The sequence below is a fragment of the Mixophyes fleayi genome, chromosome 3 (assembly GCF_038048845.1).
Source record: "Mixophyes fleayi isolate aMixFle1 chromosome 3, aMixFle1.hap1, whole genome shotgun sequence".
Taxonomy (NCBI): Eukaryota; Metazoa; Chordata; class Amphibia; order Anura; family Limnodynastidae; genus Mixophyes; species Mixophyes fleayi.
The window spans coordinates 65,167,503-65,184,881 of record NC_134404.1 but is presented as its reverse complement, the minus strand read 5'-3'; the positions used below and the strand labels follow the sequence as shown (position 1 = coordinate 65,184,881).

Genomic DNA, 17,379 nt, shown 5'->3' with positions numbered 1-17,379 from the left:
TCCTGATAGGGTTAGGGAGATTTTGGAGGTAAGACATGCTGGCTGCAGACAGGTGAGCAGAGATAGCGTCCCGCTGCTAGGCAACAGGACGTGGTTGCTTGGAAGGTGCAGGCGTCCGTCTCCTGCACCAAGTGTCAGTGCGGAGACGGCGCCTGACACTGGGAACCCCTTGTTCAGAATTCATCGAAGAAGTTGCAGCCTACAGTGAGGACGTATGTGGAAAATAGACCTAAATATGCAGGCTACAGCATTGAGAAACTTTTCCCAGATGTCCTGTTTCCTGTAGACTCTGAACACAACAAATTAAAAGCCAGCCAAATCAGAGATCTGCTGTCCAAGATGTTAGTTATGGATGCTTCCAAAAGGATCTCTGTTGATGATGCTTTGCCACACACTTACATCAACGTTTGGTACGACTCACTAGAGGCTGAAGCTCCGCCACCAAATATCCTCAACGAGCCCCCAGCTTCTGTAAGTTATTTTCTTTCCATCTCTTTAAATAATAAATGAGATGGGCAGGTTTCCAAAATATAATATTTCTATAATTTATTAAAAAGGTATTATACATAGATACAGCCATACTGGACGAAGCAGACATATGCCCAGGGTCTCAAAATGCCAATTGACACCCTATATTTGATTAACTTATTCTTTTATAGGATATGAAACTCCTTCTTACTTCAAAACACACCTTCCCAGCTTACATCACTGCTGGCACTCTATCATTAAAATAACATGTCTCTTTTTATGCAATTCTGTATTGTGCAACACGTTCTCTTAAAGACACACAGAAACAAAATTCAAGTTCATTTGTTCATTCTAATCAAAAAAGGACCTGCGCTCAACCCCAAACGGCAAGAGCAGCAATAATTCAGGAATCCCTTCCTGTGTACCATGCAATGTATAATAAATTAATGCGCTCAAATTGCCTAGAACAACCTATAATATAAATGGAAACTATTTATAGAATTAGATATTTAACGTGAAATAGTGCAGAATGGTAAAAACAGTGAATTTAATTAGTATAAATAAACAGTTCCAGAGAAAAAGGAGGAATGAATATTCCCAACGATAATGGGATTTGGTGCATGAATACATACATGAAATGAAATAGAAATAACAATAGGAATAAAATAAAATAAGGAAATAAAAATACAATAAAATTAAAATAAAAGTAAAAAAATCCGGAAAATACAAAAATGCAGTCCAAATAGAAGCACTCATGAAAGTCCTGGTGGAAAAATAACTAAAAAAATGACCTAATAACGCAAAAAGCAATAATCCCAAATGGGGATACAAAAACTGTCCAGATACCTGATGTGTGCTGCGGTTATCCGGCGAATATCACTATGGTAGACAGGATGAAAACAGGAAGGCTAGCGGTGGAGCTCACGGGAACAGATATTGACTGTGTCCCTAGCGATGCTGCAGTGTGATGATGGAGAGCCTGGCGTACGCACTATAGGTTGTTCTAGGCAATTTGAGCGCATTAATTTATTATACATTGCATTTGTTCATTCTATTGAACTAATTGGTAATATAGGATTTTTGTTAAATATTACTTCGACACACTACAGCATATAAAATATATACACATTTTTATGCAACTGTGATTGCACTGGGACTGATTCCAATCAGTGATGTCATGTTTCTATGAAACCGGAATACACACCTCTTTCACTCTAGGGTTTTCAAAGCCATAAAACTTACATGTTTTCAACTTTTAACTCATGTCTTGTACATAATTATATATGCCAAGGTTTATTAACAATCTAAAATTACACTCACCTATAACTTCTATGTAATGACTGTCAATGAAATCGGATATGCTGTCAGTTTTCTGCATTAAACTGTAGTTGCCACTCTCTTGACCATTCCTGTAGTCTACCTAGATCATCAATCATTTTGTTTTACCCCTCCTGATCTGTCTATCTGTCGATCTGTCATATATTTGTGTCATCTGCAAAAAGGCATACTTTCCCTTCAACACCATTTGCAATTTCTCCAATAAAGATATTAAAAAGCACTGGTCCAAGTACAGATCCTTCAGATACATCACTGGTAACATTTCCCTCCTGTGAATGCATTACATTTACTATAACTCTCTGTTTTCTATACTGTAACTAAGATCTTATCCATTTAACCTTATTAGAATCCAATCCAAAGCTGTCAAGTTTATATCAGTCTGGCTTTCCAGTTTCTGGCAGCCCCCATTACAGGGCCAGTAGCAGGCAGCAGATGGACATTTATTTCAGGGTGGCATCAATTTCATTTTTAATCATTCTTATTTATATGTGTATGTTTTATGTATGTTATTTAATAGTTAAATTTGGTAGGACCAGTGCTCAAAGTGGAAATTTAATAGTGGTGGTATGGAAAATGTAAATTATTATTATTATTATTATCATTTATTTGTTAGGCACCACAAGGTATCCGCAGCGCCACACACAGTACTAACAGTAGACTATACAGGGTGAAACCATACTGAACAATGAACAAAAAGTACCAATACTTCAGAAACTCTGGCTAGTCATTTGCAGTAAAGACGGAGCGGAAGAACAGGTATGGAGACAGGAGGGGAGGGGGCCCTGCTCATACGAGCTTACATCCTAAGGGAGGGTAAACAGACCAGGCACAAGAGGAGCCAGTTGAGGCAAGAATAGAGAAGGGAGGACGAGCTAAAGGGAGGAGATGGGGGTTAAGTAGATGGTTGGTAGGCTTTGAGGAAGAGGTGAGTTTTGAGTGCACATTTGAAGGAGCACAGAGTAGGAGAGAGACGGATGGAACAAGGGAGGTCGTTCCAGAGAAGGGGGGCTGCACAGGAAAAGTCTTGGATTCTGGAGTGGGAAGAGGTGATGAGAGTGGAGGAGAGGAGGCGGCCGTTGGCCGAGCGCAGGGAGTGGGCAGGAGTGTGAATGGAGAGGAGGTTAGAGATATACGGGGCAGTAGAGTTGGAGAGAGCCTTGTAAGTGGTGGTGCGGAGTTTGAAAAGGATTCTGTAGGGTAAGGGGAGCCAGTGTAAGGCAAGGCAGAGAGGGGAGGCAGAGGAGGAGCAGCGTGAGAGGAAGATGTGTCTTGCAGCCGCATTGAGTATAGAGCGGAGGGGGGAGAGACGGGAGTGGGGGAGGCCAGAGAGGAGGAGGTTACAATAATTGAGGCGGGAGATGATGAGTGCGTGGATGACAGTTTTGGTGGCATCCTGAGAGAGAAAAGGACGGATGCGGGCGATGTTGCACAGTTGGAAGCGACAGGCTTGGGCAAGGGAATGAATGTGGGGGGCAAAAGAGAGAGAGGAGTCGAGGTTGACACCCAGGCAGCAAAGTTGGGTGACAGAGTAGATGATGGTGTTGTTGACGACAATAGAGAGGTCATGGTGGGATGGGAGTCTGGGCGGAGGAAAGACAATGAGTTCAGTTTTAGAGATGTTGATTTTGAGAAAGCGCTCGGACATCCAGGGGGAGATGGCGGAGAGGCAGTCGGATACCCGAGCGAGGAGGGTGGAGGAAAGATCAGGAGAGGAGATATAGAGTTGAATGTCGTCAGCATAAAGGTGATACTGAAGACCGAAGGAGGATATGAGAGCACCAAGGGAGGAAGTGTAGAGCGAAAAGAGTAGAGGGCCAAGAACAGAGCCCTGCGGGACTCCTACGGGGAGAGGGTAGGGGGAGGAGGAAGAACCAGACGTCGATACAGAGAAGGAGCGATTAGCGAGGTATGAGGCGAACCAGGCATGGACAGAACCAGAGAGACCAAGAGAGAGAAGAGTTTGCAGCAAGAGGGGGTGGTCCACTGTGTCAAAGGCTGCAGAGAGGTCAAGGAGGATGAGTACGGAGAAGTGACCCTTGGATTTGGCTGATAGGAGATCATTAGTAACCTTGGCCAGGGCAGTTTCGGTAGAATGGAGGGGGCTGTAGCCAGATTGGAGAGGGTCAAGGAGGGAATTGTCCGCGAGGTGCCTGGTTAGGCGGCTGCAGACAATCCGCTCAAGTAATTTGGAGGCATAGGGGAGAAGAGAGATAGGGCGATAATTAGCAAGAGAGGTGGGGTCAAGATTGGGTTTTTTGAGGATAGGAGAGATAAGAGCGTGTTTAAAAGCAGAGGGTACTACACCAGAGGAGAGTGATAGGTTGAAAAGGTGTGCTAGGTAAGAGCAGGCCGTTGGAGAGAGAGAGCGAAGGAGGTGGGAGGGGATGGGATCGAGAGGGCAAGTAGAGGGTGGAGAGGAAAGAATAAGGGAGCGAACTTCTTCACCGTTTGTAGGGCTGAAGGAGCACCAGAGTTGGTTGATTGGGGAGGTGAAGCAATGAGGGTGGCGGGAGAAGGGGAGGAGGAGATGTTCAGTCTGATGGCCTCAATTTTGGAAGAGAAGAAAGTGGCAAAGTCAGAAGCGGAGAGGGAAGGCGTGACAGAGGGGGAGGGGGGGGGGAGAGGAGGCAGCTGAAGGTGGCAAAGAGGCGGCGGGGATTGGAGGACTGAGAAGAAATGAGGGACTTAAAGAAGGATTGTTTAGCGAGGGAGAGGGCAGAGGAGAAAGAAGTGAGTATGAATTTAAAGTGGAGGAAGTCAGCCAGGGAGCGAGATTTCCTCCAGAGGCGTTCAGCAGTGCGAGAGCATCTTTGGAGGAAGCGGGTGAGTTTTGAGTGCCAGGGTTGGGGAATAATGCGGCGTCGGCGGATAGAAAAGGCCGGGGCAACAGCGTCCAGGGCAGTGGTGAGGGAGTGATTGTAGAGAGAGGAGACCTGGGAGGGACAGGCCAGGGAGTGGAGGGGTGAAAGGAGAGTTTCGAGAGAGGAGGAGAAGGAGGTGTGGTCAATAGCATCCAGGTTATGTCTAGTGAGGGTGGCTTTGGGCGAGGCAGGAGCAGGGGAGGAGGACAGAGTGAAGGAGAGGAGGTGGTGGTCAGATAGTGGGAAGGGAGAGTTGGAGAAGTCAGAGAGATCACAGAGATGAGAGAAGACAAGGTCAAGGGAGTGACCAAGACAGTGGGTGGGGGAAGAGGTCCACTGAGTAAGGCCTAGGGAGGAGGAAATGGCGAGAAGTTTAATGGTGGCAAGGTCAGAACAGTTGTCAATAGGGATATTAAAGTCGCCAAGTATGATGGAGGGAAGGTCAGAGGAAAGGTAGTGGGGGAGCCAGGCAGCGAAGTTGTCAAGAAAAAGGGAGGAGAGACACGCAGGTGGATGGGGGAGAAGAGAAGGATGGAGTGTACTTCAAAGGAGGAGAAGGAGAGGGAAGGTAAAGTGGGAATGACACGAAAAGTGCAGTTAGGGGATAGGAGGAGGCCCACTTCGCCTGCTGGACGCTCGTCTGGTCTGGTGGAGTGGGTGAAGGAGAGGGCCCCATAGGAGAGAGCGGTGGGTGAAACGGTATCAGAAGAAGTAAGCCAGGTTTCAGTGATGGCAAGAAGATTAAGAGAGTTGGAGATGAAGAGGTCATGGATGGAGGAAAGTTTGTTGCAGATGGACCTGGATTTCCAGAGGGCACAAGAGAAAGGGAGGGAGGGAAGAGGGGAGATGCGGATGAGATTATCAGGGTTGATGGAACGAGGGGGAGGGTGAGGGGTGGGGCAGTGAGAGTTGGGTGAGAGAAAGGGGCTAGGGGAGAGGATGGGTATAGGAAAGGAGCGGGGCAGCATGGTGAGATACAGGGGGGACTGGGAATGAGAGAAGGGGTAAGAAGAGGGTAAGGGCAATTAGCGCAGAGGTGAAGGCAGCAAAGGGGGCCAGAAGTGGGCCAGAGTGGTCTAGTTAGATATGGGCTGACAAAGCAGAGTAAGACAAGAACAAAGGAAGGACTGCAGAGAACAATGAAGTGGAGCAGGAACAAAAGGCAGTGGCAAACACAATTTAAAATGCCGTAAAAATAAAATAAAATGGAGATAAATTAATTAAAGTGCAAATACAATTAAGGTAAAATACACTAAAGATCTCCCTTGCATTAAAGATAAAATAAAATGGAGATAAATTAATTAAAGTGCAAATATAATTAAGGTAAAATACACTAAAGATCTCCCTCTCACTAAAGATAAAATAAAATGGAGATAAATTAATTAAAGTGCAAATACAATTAAGGTAGAATACACTACAATAAGATAAAATTAAATTGAAGTAAAAAAAGTTAAAAGAACTTAAGGTAAATTTTAAAATGATAAATAAGGTAAAATACACTACAATAATATAAAATTAAATTGAAGAAAAATAAGTTAAAAGATCTAAGGTAAATTTTAAAATGAGAAATAAGGTAAAATACACTACAATATTATAAAATTAAATTGAAGAAAAATAAGTTAAAAGAACTTAAGGTAAATTTTAAAATGAAAAATAAGGTAAAATACACTACAATATTATAAAATTAAATTGAAGAAAAATAAGTTAAAAGAACTTAAGGTAAATTTTAAAATGAAAAACACATGGTAGTAAATGTAATGGATGGTCGCAGAGAGCCTATACCAGGAGGAACAGGAGAGTCCAGGGAGGAATTAATAAATGTAAATGAAATTTGATATTTTTACAATGGCGGTAGTAGGAGAAGTGGCAGTATGGCATACCACAATACAGTATATCAGCTCACTTAGAGCTATGGGTAGGGTGATCAAAAAAATTGTATAGATGTTACTCATATTTGTCTACTTTCTTCCAAGAAATGATCCAAGCAGGAAGCGCTGAGCCCCTCCTTCCAGCTCTGCCCCCTTCACCAGTAGCGGGCAAAGCCATTTGCATCACCATAACCCCACCCCACTGCTGCTCAATGCAGAGCATGTCATGATGATAATGACAATGGTATTGGTGACATGGAAGCGACTGTGGCTTTGACCTTTTATAGACACTGTAGAATCATCCAATGAGCAGTAAGAGCATTATAATTTGACCCTAGGTATAGTCATTTGACTATTATTTTTGGCATCGACCTGAGTACAAACAATAGTGGTATTCTCAGTGGGTACATCTCTTAGAAAATAATACCAACAGTACTGCAGAAGGCAAACATTTCTGAAATTGCGCAGATCCATAAAATTTGAAGGTCACAATTGTTGCAAAGGGCGAGTGCTCTAGGATGTGTCCTGCTGTTCTTTTTTTTCTCTGTTTAATACTTATAGCATTGATGAATGGTGGCCATGGCAGTGGCTAAAAAAATATGTAGAATTTCATTTTGCATTGCACAGTTATCACCAGATGAAGTTAATGTCCCAGAATGATCAACATGTACATTATTATCACCCTTAACAAGGACAAAAATGCTTGATGTACAATTATCATGTTCATTTTTATTTTACAAATGCAATCTGGTTTGTCAGGTCTTGCGTGTGACCTTTTCTCTTGCATCAGAATTTCCTCAGGGCTCCATAGTTTAGTCCCTTTTGCTTTCATTTTAGATCTTCATTGGAGGAGGTGGCCTCTGAATGAGCAGCCACCCCTGAGATGATAAGAGGGAATAACCTTCTTCTTCCAATCACTGCTGATGTGACTGTGAGCAATCAGTAGCAGTACTTGTTAGCAGTCACAGGATAAGAAAACTTGTTGGTTTCATTGCGAACCTACAAATCGTCCTCCAGTGCAGCCACTACAGCATATATAATAGATAACATCATAAACAGCAATAATATCAATTATTAAGGCATAGTCAGCAATATAACAAGGTTGACATTTCCCACTTTAATTGTGTCCTATGTATGACACCATTTTAAAGCACATAAAAAAACATCTCCTTGTCCCGAAATGATCTCCGCGTCACACCTGTAGCTGTGTGCTGCTTTTTCCACAACTACTTCCAATATGCCCCCCACTCCATCCCGCTCTTCTACCTTCTCCGTCCACTTTTCTCCCTTCTGTTCCTCTTCCCCCCTTCTTTTATAAAAATACAAAATAAGAGGAGGCACCTTGTAGTACACAGTGTAACATGGACATACTGACAGGACCAAGAGACAGAAGACAAAGAGTAGGAATGACTCTGCCCATGAGAGCTTAAATTCTATAGGGAGAACAGACAGAAGGAGTAGACAAGGAAGTCGTGCAAGAGAGGGAGGAGATGGCGCAGCAGCGGTCTCAGAGGGGATAGGATAGGTGAGCAATAGATGTGGGTTTTGAGGGAACATTTGAAGGAATTAAAACAAGGACAGTGATCTTATTGCATTACCTTTCATTTATTTCCAACAGACCAGTGTCAATCCACTTACATAATATCTTTAAAACTTAATAATAAAACATGCCTAACAACAAGTACAGAAAGTTCTCGCACCCAATCACAGTACAGTGAGTTCAGAAAAACACTATAATCGATGTCAGACTGTTGTAGATTTGTTTATTACTACAAAAGTCTGTTTCAAGTCCAAATCCTGCAAACACAGTGTTGCTAGTGCCCTCTGATGCATTTCATTCTAGTAAGTTGCATCCTAACCAATCAGACACTTTAGTTTGGTGTATATTCTGCACATATATAAATACCTAAATTCAAATGAAATAAAATATATTTCCCCCCTTGGTGCCTACATTAATAATATTAATTTCTCAATAAATATATAATCAATAAAAAAATACACTTTTTTAAGCAACTGTTATTGCACTGGAACTGATTCCAATCAGTGATGTCATGTTGCTATGAAACCAGAAAACACACTTCTTTCACTCTAGGGTTTTCAAAGCCATAAAACTTACATGTTTTTTACTTTTAACTCATACCGTGTACATAATTATATATGCCAAGGTTTATTAACAATCTAAAATTACACTCAGCTATAACTTCTATGTAATGACTGTCAGTGATCTCGGATATGCTGTCAGTTCGTTATGACTAGTAATTCAACCTACTTATTGCATAATAAATCCCAATATAACATGTATATATCATATTATTATGAATGAAATGTGGCACCATGATGATTAACTATGGCTCCTTAATGAATGGTACCCAGTTACATATAACATTTATTTGTAATTAAATCAACAACATAGTTGTATTTCCTCTTGAGTAAACACCAAGTTACTATGACTTATGAACATAGGGTTTCTGCTGTCTATGCAATGAGTGCAATATGGCTATATAAAATATAATTATATATAGCGAAATACACTTAGTTACAATATATTCATAGTTCTCAATATATATGAACAAACTGTATCTAATTGATAATCAGTAGTTAGTTTCATATTAGGCATATTAATTAAACCAAATACACAATTCCAAATAGAGGCACACAATCATTAGATTTAGAGCATTTTCCCTATGTGAGAGTATAAAATAATTGATAGTTATTAAGATGTACAAATATATGGTAAATGCCTTAAAAAAAGAACTATATATAGGACTACGCTTTGAAGGAAAAAAACAGATTCTTCCTATGGAACAAGACAGCAGCAAGATGCCAGACTGAAGCAAGCAACTGGCAGGAAAAGCATGTAATGCTGAACAGAGGATGTGGGCTTATATGTATATTTGCTGAGCTAAAGAGATTTCCTTATATGTCCTTGTTGTTAACCAGTTAATGCTGGTCACTATGTATAAATAAAGGATCAGTTTGTATGGACCCTCAGAGCTGATTTTGAAACTGCAACACCTCGTTTGTGTTTTATTCTTCACTCTCCTGTTAACAGCAAAATACCACATAGGAAATCAGGTTATCAGAGATCGATAATGAGGGCACCAAGCCTTGGTACCCCGTCATTTTCTGGGGGCTCGTCCGGGATACTCAACATACCAGCCCAGGACTGACCAGAGACCTCCTAAATCTTCAGGAACAGCAGAGAAAACCGTGCGGTGAGCAGTCGAAGTTTTTTTGCATTTGCAACTCACTACTCCATCTGCTCTTCCTGTAAGATATAAGGTGGGGTTCAGTAGGGGATGGTATAACGGGTATTTGAACAAATTACTGAATAACCTGTTTTCCTGATATATATTTGTTTGTTTTGTTTTTTTTGTGAAAAATAGATAAGTGAATGTATGTGTTTGTGTCGATACAGGATATATATAAAAGGATGCAAATACATAACTTATTGATTGACCTTGATAATCAAAAGCATTCCTCTATACTTGTTGCTGAGACCTCACCTTGTTTTGTGTAAATGATTGTCCTTGGGTTTGAGAGGTCATTATAAGAACCCTTCGCTCCTGAAAAGATTGAGTAATAATTGTACTAGTATTAATATATTGTTTTATAAAAACATCAAAGGGAGCTGAGGGAATCAGAGATATGCTGTGGGGAGTATAAATGTCAGAAAATAATCTTAGTTGTCCAGACTGTAAATGTGTTGTTATAATTCAAAAGGCATTGACAATACAAACTAGTAAATTGATAGCGGTGATAGGAACTGACACTGATTGTTCAGTAACATATGGTAAACATAAGGAGGGAATTTTTAATCCAACGATATATACAGCAATAGTTGGAAGTCATGGTTGTCCAGACTATCTAAAAACCCAAATAGGATTGGGATGGTGGCTAATATATCATTTTTTAGAAGGATAAGGCCACCTACATGTCTATTAATTAATAAAATATCAGTAAAGTATGTACCCAAGTTGATCAAGCAATACATAACAGGATTTAATTGCAAAGGTGTATAAAATTAGAATAACAGTCACTTCTCAGGCACACTAGGGGCCGGTATTCCCATAACTGCAGTAATGGGGGCCCAGGGCAGTAAAGGTATGATGGTACAGACATCATACACTCCTGCGGATCTAGTTAAGGAAAGAGAAGGTATTGTGGCTGTTAGAGAAATCTATATCATCTTTAGGAAGGCGGGATTGCCAGATTTTCAGAAAGAATATAGTATATAGATTACTAGGAATAATAAAGAACACCAAGTATCAGCATGGGTAAGGGCATGTAGACAAAATAGAACAAGAACAAATGTTAAAGGAAGAGATGTTAGAAGACATCCAGGGACATACAGCTGTAAACTTGCCTCCTACTCAGCCACCCCCAAGTGCACCATCAGACCCACATAGTCACCCATTAGAAGGGACGTCAGGACAACTACCCCCTGTAAAGGAAATTGTGATATTTTTAATTAAGCAATATATAGCTTTCATAGATAATGTAGAAGTCAATTAGTTAAAAATGACTAACTACAGACCTCCGTAGGTAAAGAAATTCCAATTAGATAAACAGATTTAAAGGATGAGCGGTTATGCTTTAAAAATTTGGATATAACTCACTTTCAGTAAAGATAAGCAAGATAAGCTGTCTGTCCTGCTCTAAGTGAGAAAGATTTACAGATGTCTTTGTTCAATTGGTTGCAGGTCATAGCTACAATTTAAAGGATTTTGTTTATTATTATAGTATGTAACCATAAGAGGGTATGCCAGGTTTTATGTATAAATATTAGTATACCAGTTTCAGTAAAACAGAACTGATTAATCTAGACAACAGTGTGAGTCTCAGATCAATTCTCCAGTATGCACCGTACATCTGAATTAGAAGGGATTTTACTGGTGGCAAAAGGTCTATTGCCTTTAACATACTTAGAGGCCACAGTGAGCTTCGAAAATCTTCCTGAAAAACTGTGAAGGAGTCGGGGAGAGGCAGAACTAGGAACGACAAAACCGCGGTGGGTAGAAGTTTTATTCTGCTCTAAAAAGGTCGTTGTTATTTCTGTGTCTTCTAAGATTCATCAGTTTGATGTGAAGGTTCAAGAATACTCACCCTTCTGGTTCTGATAAGATTCATTGTTTGTATTTGTTATATTTTGACATAATGCTTTATATGTCTGTTGTTGAAGAAAGGTGTACAATAATATTTAAATTAGCCACTGAAGGATTTAGAGTTAACAGTATTTGTGCTGGTAGAAATTCGAGAAAGCCTTTTAAATTCAGAGGGTCATTCTATTTTTGGCTATTGGAACTTGAGAATTGCACTGGACTATTTTTAGCTGCAGTCTTATTTTTCATATATTCTCTTTTGCGCCAGATATAATACTTTTTGTATTGGTTGTGCAAAATGAATTAGGAAAAAGAAAAGACAAATTACACATTGTGCATATTTTTGTTTTAGTTTTTGTTATGTTTCTGTCTTACAACCTGTGAGTGAGAGACAGAGAATGGAATGTCTTCCCCTTCCTATTCTGTGTAAAAGACTTCAGTGTGTTGAGAAAGGGAGGGGGGATATGAGCAGAGGGGGAATGAAGTTGCAGATTCTCTCCCCAGTTTGTTCAGTGTTCAGTGTGAAAGAGAAGGATTTATTTGACAATATATGTGGTTGATAGAACAAAAGGTTTTTCACGTGTGCTTCGGTAATTCAAGAGTAATTGAAACATCTCAGCAGTGGTAACAAAACTAATTGAAGCTGAAGCTAATTGAATGCTGGGACTTGTAGTTCCACAACTCTATGCTGTAACATATCAGTTATATTTATTTATTTATTTATTTTCTTCCTCTTTTAGCAAGAAAGAGAGTGTTTTGTGGATTACTGAAAGAATAATATTTTCTGCTTTTCCATTTTTAAACTTGTATTAGTATAATTTTACCACATTTCTGGATATTGATTTGAAGGGATTTTTGTTAGTAATTTGACTTGTGGTACAATGTTAGGATTCCAGCTAGGTCGTTTTAGCCTATTGTAGGTGCAAATGATTTATTTTTATTTATTTTTTTTGGTGTTGCCTCTATGGATAAATGTATGTCTGCTGAAAGTATATTCAGTTGAGAGAATGTTAGGTGAACATTTGTGTGTGATTTAATGTCAGACCCCTAGACCAGGTGAATTGAAACCAAAAGAACCTCCTGCCCCACCCGCATACAACGATATGTTGGATGCAGGAGATTCAGTGACACAGGCTATTTCACAGAGTCAAATAAATGAGGCAGCTGTTGAATAAAAACAAGACACTCTTCTAATATGTAGATAACTTATTACCATGTTGCCAAATGAATGGCAGGTGTCAGGAAGAGACTACATCATTAATTAACTTCTTAGGGCAGCAAAATTGCAAGGTATCACCCACAAAAATAAAAGCAGCGCAGAGTAAGGTAATATTTTTAGGACATTGCATCTCACAAGGTACCAGACACCTCACACAGGACAGGATAACTGCAATCCAGCAAGTAAAGCCACCACAGAACACCAAGGAATTAAGGGCATTCCTAGGTTTGGTAGGGTACTGCAGGGAATGGATTGCCGGAGCATCCCTCCTAATGCAACCCCTCTATGATGCTCTTAGTGAGGTAAAAGGGTCCAGGATATATTTAACTGAATTACAACGAACATCGTTTGAAACATTAAAACAAGCCATTGTGCAGGCACCAGCGTTAGGATTACCACAATATGATAAGCCATTTACCTTGTTCTGCAATGAATCTAAGGGACATGCACCAAGGGGTCCTTTCACAGGTACACTCACATAAACAGAGACCGCTGGCTTACTATTCATTACATCTAGACAGTATCATAAGAGGAGCCCCGTCCTGTATAAGGGCGGTGGCAGCCACAGCCTTGCTAAAAGATAAGGTGGCAGATATAGTACTAGACCACCCCTTAACTATACAGGTTCCACATGCAGTTACAGAAATCCTAAACCAAGCAAGAACAAAGCATCTGTACACAGCAAGGCTCACTAAGTATGAGGTATCATTATTAAGTCATGCACATGTAACAATTAAAAGATGCACAGTTTTGAACCTGCTACACTGTTTCCAGTTGAAGCAGGTTCAACAGAGGGGAGAGAGGTGGGTGGGGACCTACCCACCCTTGATGAATCAGAAAGGGAGAAATGTATCAGTACCAGACAAAATACACACAAAAATGTTCCCTTTTCTGAGTCACATGACTGTGCTGAACTAATGAAGCTAGAAATGAAGGAATTAGAAAATGTGACAGATGTCCCTATACCTAATGCAGATTGGAACTTATTTGTTGACGGTTCCAGGTATTATTATGAAGGGTCACCACACACAGGGTATGCTGTGACCACCCTGGAAGAGACTTTGATACAACGACCACTCCCACCTTTCTGCTCAGCACAAGAGGCGGAGTTGCATGCACTCACTGAGGCATGTATAATGGCAGAAAACCAAACAGCTAACATATACACAGACTCCAGGTATGCATATGGCATGGCCCATGATTTTGGGCCAATATGGAAGAGCAGGGATTTTGTGGGGTCAGCAGGAAAACCTATCAAGCATGCAGAACAGATAAGGGCTCTGTTTAGAGCTCTGCAGCTACCCAAGAAGGTAGCTATATTGAAAGTCCAGGCACACACTAAAGAAAAGACTAGGCAGGCTATGGGAAATGCCAAGGCAGATGCTGCTGCTAAACAGGCAGCCCTTATGCCCAGGGTGCAGGTCTGTCATGTGATACAGGGTAAAAACCCTGTAGAGCCTGTAACCCTTGACATACTGCAAAAGTTCCAGGAACAAGTCTCCTCAATAATAATAATAAAAAAAAAAAGGCATGGGAAAAGGAAGGTGCTACATGTCAGGGAGTGCTCTGGAGAATAGATAATAAGTATTGTCTGCCCAGAAGCCTATACCCTATGATGACTCAATTGGCACATGGGCTGGTCCACAATTCTAAAGAAGCCATGACCAATATTGTCTTACGACATTGGGTAGCACCAGGATTCAATGCAGCTGCTACGGTATATGCAGCAGCCTGTGTGATATGCGGAAAATACAATCCAGGTCAGGTAGTGAAAACACCACAGAAGAACACACCAAAGCCATTGTACCCATTTCAGAGATTGCAGATTGACTATATACAGCTACCTAGGGTAGGAACATATGAGCATGTCCTTGTGTGCACAGATCTATTCTCAAATTGACTAGAGGCCTGGGCAGTGGCTAAGGCAACAGCTAAAAACACTGCCAAGAAACTGATAAGTGAGGTAATTTGCAGGTATGGAATACCTGAAACAATAGAATCAGACCGAGGATCGCATTTTTACAGGGAAAGTAATGCAAAATATAATGAAGGATATGGGGATACAGCAAGTCTTTCATACCCCGTATAGGCCTCAGGCAAGTGGAAAAGTGAAAAGATTGAATGGCACATTAAAGTTAAAAATTCAGAAAATGATTGCAGAAACAGGATAAACCTGGGTAGATTGTCTACCTTTAGCTCTATATTCAGTTAGAACAACACCAGGAAAGAAGCATAAGTTGTCCCCTTATGAAATATTGTTTGGGGGAGCCCTGAAGACAGGGTGTTATTTTCCTCAGCAATTGCAACATAATCATGCAGATCTAACTGATTATTTAATACAGCTTACAAAGATAATGACTAATGTGCACTCTCAAGTTTTCTCCTCCATTCCAGATCCAAATAACGATACAGGAACACATGCCTTGCAACCAGGAGATTGGGTCTACCTAAAAAGGCACATGAGGAAAACTTTGGAACCCAGATTTGATGGTCCATATCAAGTGGTCTTGACTACTCCCACTTCTGTTAATTAAGGAGGATGAGACACCTGGGTCCACGCATCTCACTGCAAAAAGCTGACAGTGAAAATTGAAGCACCATGAATCCTTTTTGTGTAATAATGTGCATAGCACTAGTAACAGTACAGATAATGTATATACAGATGTATACGCCAGGAAATAAAGTTAAGAAGGTAGACTTAACCAAATGTGCAGGTATGATATGGAATAAATCAAGTAATCAAGAAGAATGTGTGATGGTAGATGCAGGCACAGTGGATGCCCACAGTTTTCACGCCTTTGCAGAAACTAATATTATGGGACAAAGAATATTTACAGATATTTAATGCAACATTTTTCAATTCCTTAGGAATAGATGTAAATATCTCCTTGATGTTTAACTGGACTGAATGCTCAATTAAGACACTGTATCAGAAAATACAAGAGAGTAACGCTCAAACTCAATTAATGACTAACAATGAACTGGTATATAGAAATATGTTTAATGTAGCTACACAGCTATGGATTCAAACTGATGGAATGGGTGTGAAGTGTACAGAAAACTGGTGCATAGGAAGTTTTCAGACATACAGTATACTGAGGACTGAGATAATGTGTAAATTCCTCATATTGCCTGTCCCACTCTATGCCCAGGTCGGTGGAACACAATTATGGACCCCGCAGATAAGAGGGGAGTATATAGATGATAATAACAACACACATAACTTAGGATTGTGTTCAAATACAGACAATGGAATAGTGTGCTCTCAAAACACTCAAGTTTATGAACCTTGTAAGCTAGAACATCCAACTAGTGTCTGTAATTGGGAGCTCCATGACAGGAGAAATGATATGTTTATAGAAGTAGCACCACAAATAGTGTGCTTAGTAACCCATGATAAACAAACTATAGAAATGTATAACTTGACTAACCCATTTTCAGGATGTATCCAAAATGTTACTCATCTAGTAATGGTTTTGATCCTGTTGATTGTGTGAAATTGTTATTTGTCCTGTAAGTTTAGGAAAATGGTTAATCAGGCCATGACTCCGGTACCAACATATTTTAATCAAACTCAAAAAGTATGTACCTCATGTAAACGGAAGAACCCCTATCAAGCAAAAATAACATGTGTATACTGCAGTAAAATACTGCTAGGGAAAGAATAAATGATGCAAGGATACTTTCTCTTGTGAATGATTAATTCTCTATCTTCATGGAGACATTAGGTCAAAGTCGGGGTAAATGTAGCTTGAGATTAGGTAGCCCTGTATCATGACATGATAGGAAGGGTCAGGAAACACATGTATATTTGTTTAATGTAATAAAAGAGGGGATTGTGAGAGTATAAAATAATTGATAGTTATTAAGATGTACAAATATATGGTAAATGCCTTAAAAAAAGAACTATATATAGGACTACGCTTTGAAGGAAAAAAACAGATTCTTCCTATGGAACAAGACAGCAGCAAGATGCCAGACTGAAGCAAGCAACTGGCAGGAAAAGCATGTAATGCTGAACAGAGGATGTGGGCTTATATGTATATTTGCTGAGCTAAAGAGATTTCCTTATATGTCCTTGTTGTTAACCAGTTAATGCTGGTCACTATGTATAAATAAAGGATCAGTTTGTATGGACCCTCAGAGCTGATTTTGAAACTGCAACACCTCGTTTGTGTTTTATTCTTCACTCTCCTGTTAACAGCAAAATACCACATAGGAAATCAGGTTATCAGAGATCGATAATGAGGGCACCAAGCCTTGGTACCCCGACACCTATAATTCTAAAATAAAAACACAATCACTTATTGTATAACCAGATGCCATTTTCATGCTGTAATGATCAATCTTTTCCTAAATAAGTCATCCTATTATGTTTATTACACTGATCTCTGCATTTTGTTCCCTGTTGCAGCTGTGCTTCTTATCAATGGCTCCTATGTGAAGCTCGAAGATATTTCCTGATCCAGGTATCTATATTTATACCTTGTGTACTATGTTCATATTCTACCACATAAGGTTGG

At 40.2% G+C, this 17,379-nt stretch overlaps 1 long non-coding RNA gene across 2 annotated transcripts; it reads left to right on the top strand.

The window, feature by feature from the left end:
- Positions 1-9,688: 9,688 nt before the first annotated feature.
- Positions 9,689-17,020, top strand: LOC142143613 (uncharacterized). Of its 2 annotated transcripts, none has more exons than XR_012689552.1 (2): positions 9,689-9,750; positions 15,251-17,020. It is a non-coding gene; the product is annotated as an uncharacterized LOC142143613 (long non-coding RNA). The 2 variants fall into 2 exon arrangements; XR_012689553.1 differs by lacking the exon at positions 9,689-9,750 and adding an exon at positions 11,402-11,546.
- Positions 17,021-17,379: the final 359 nt, after the last annotated feature.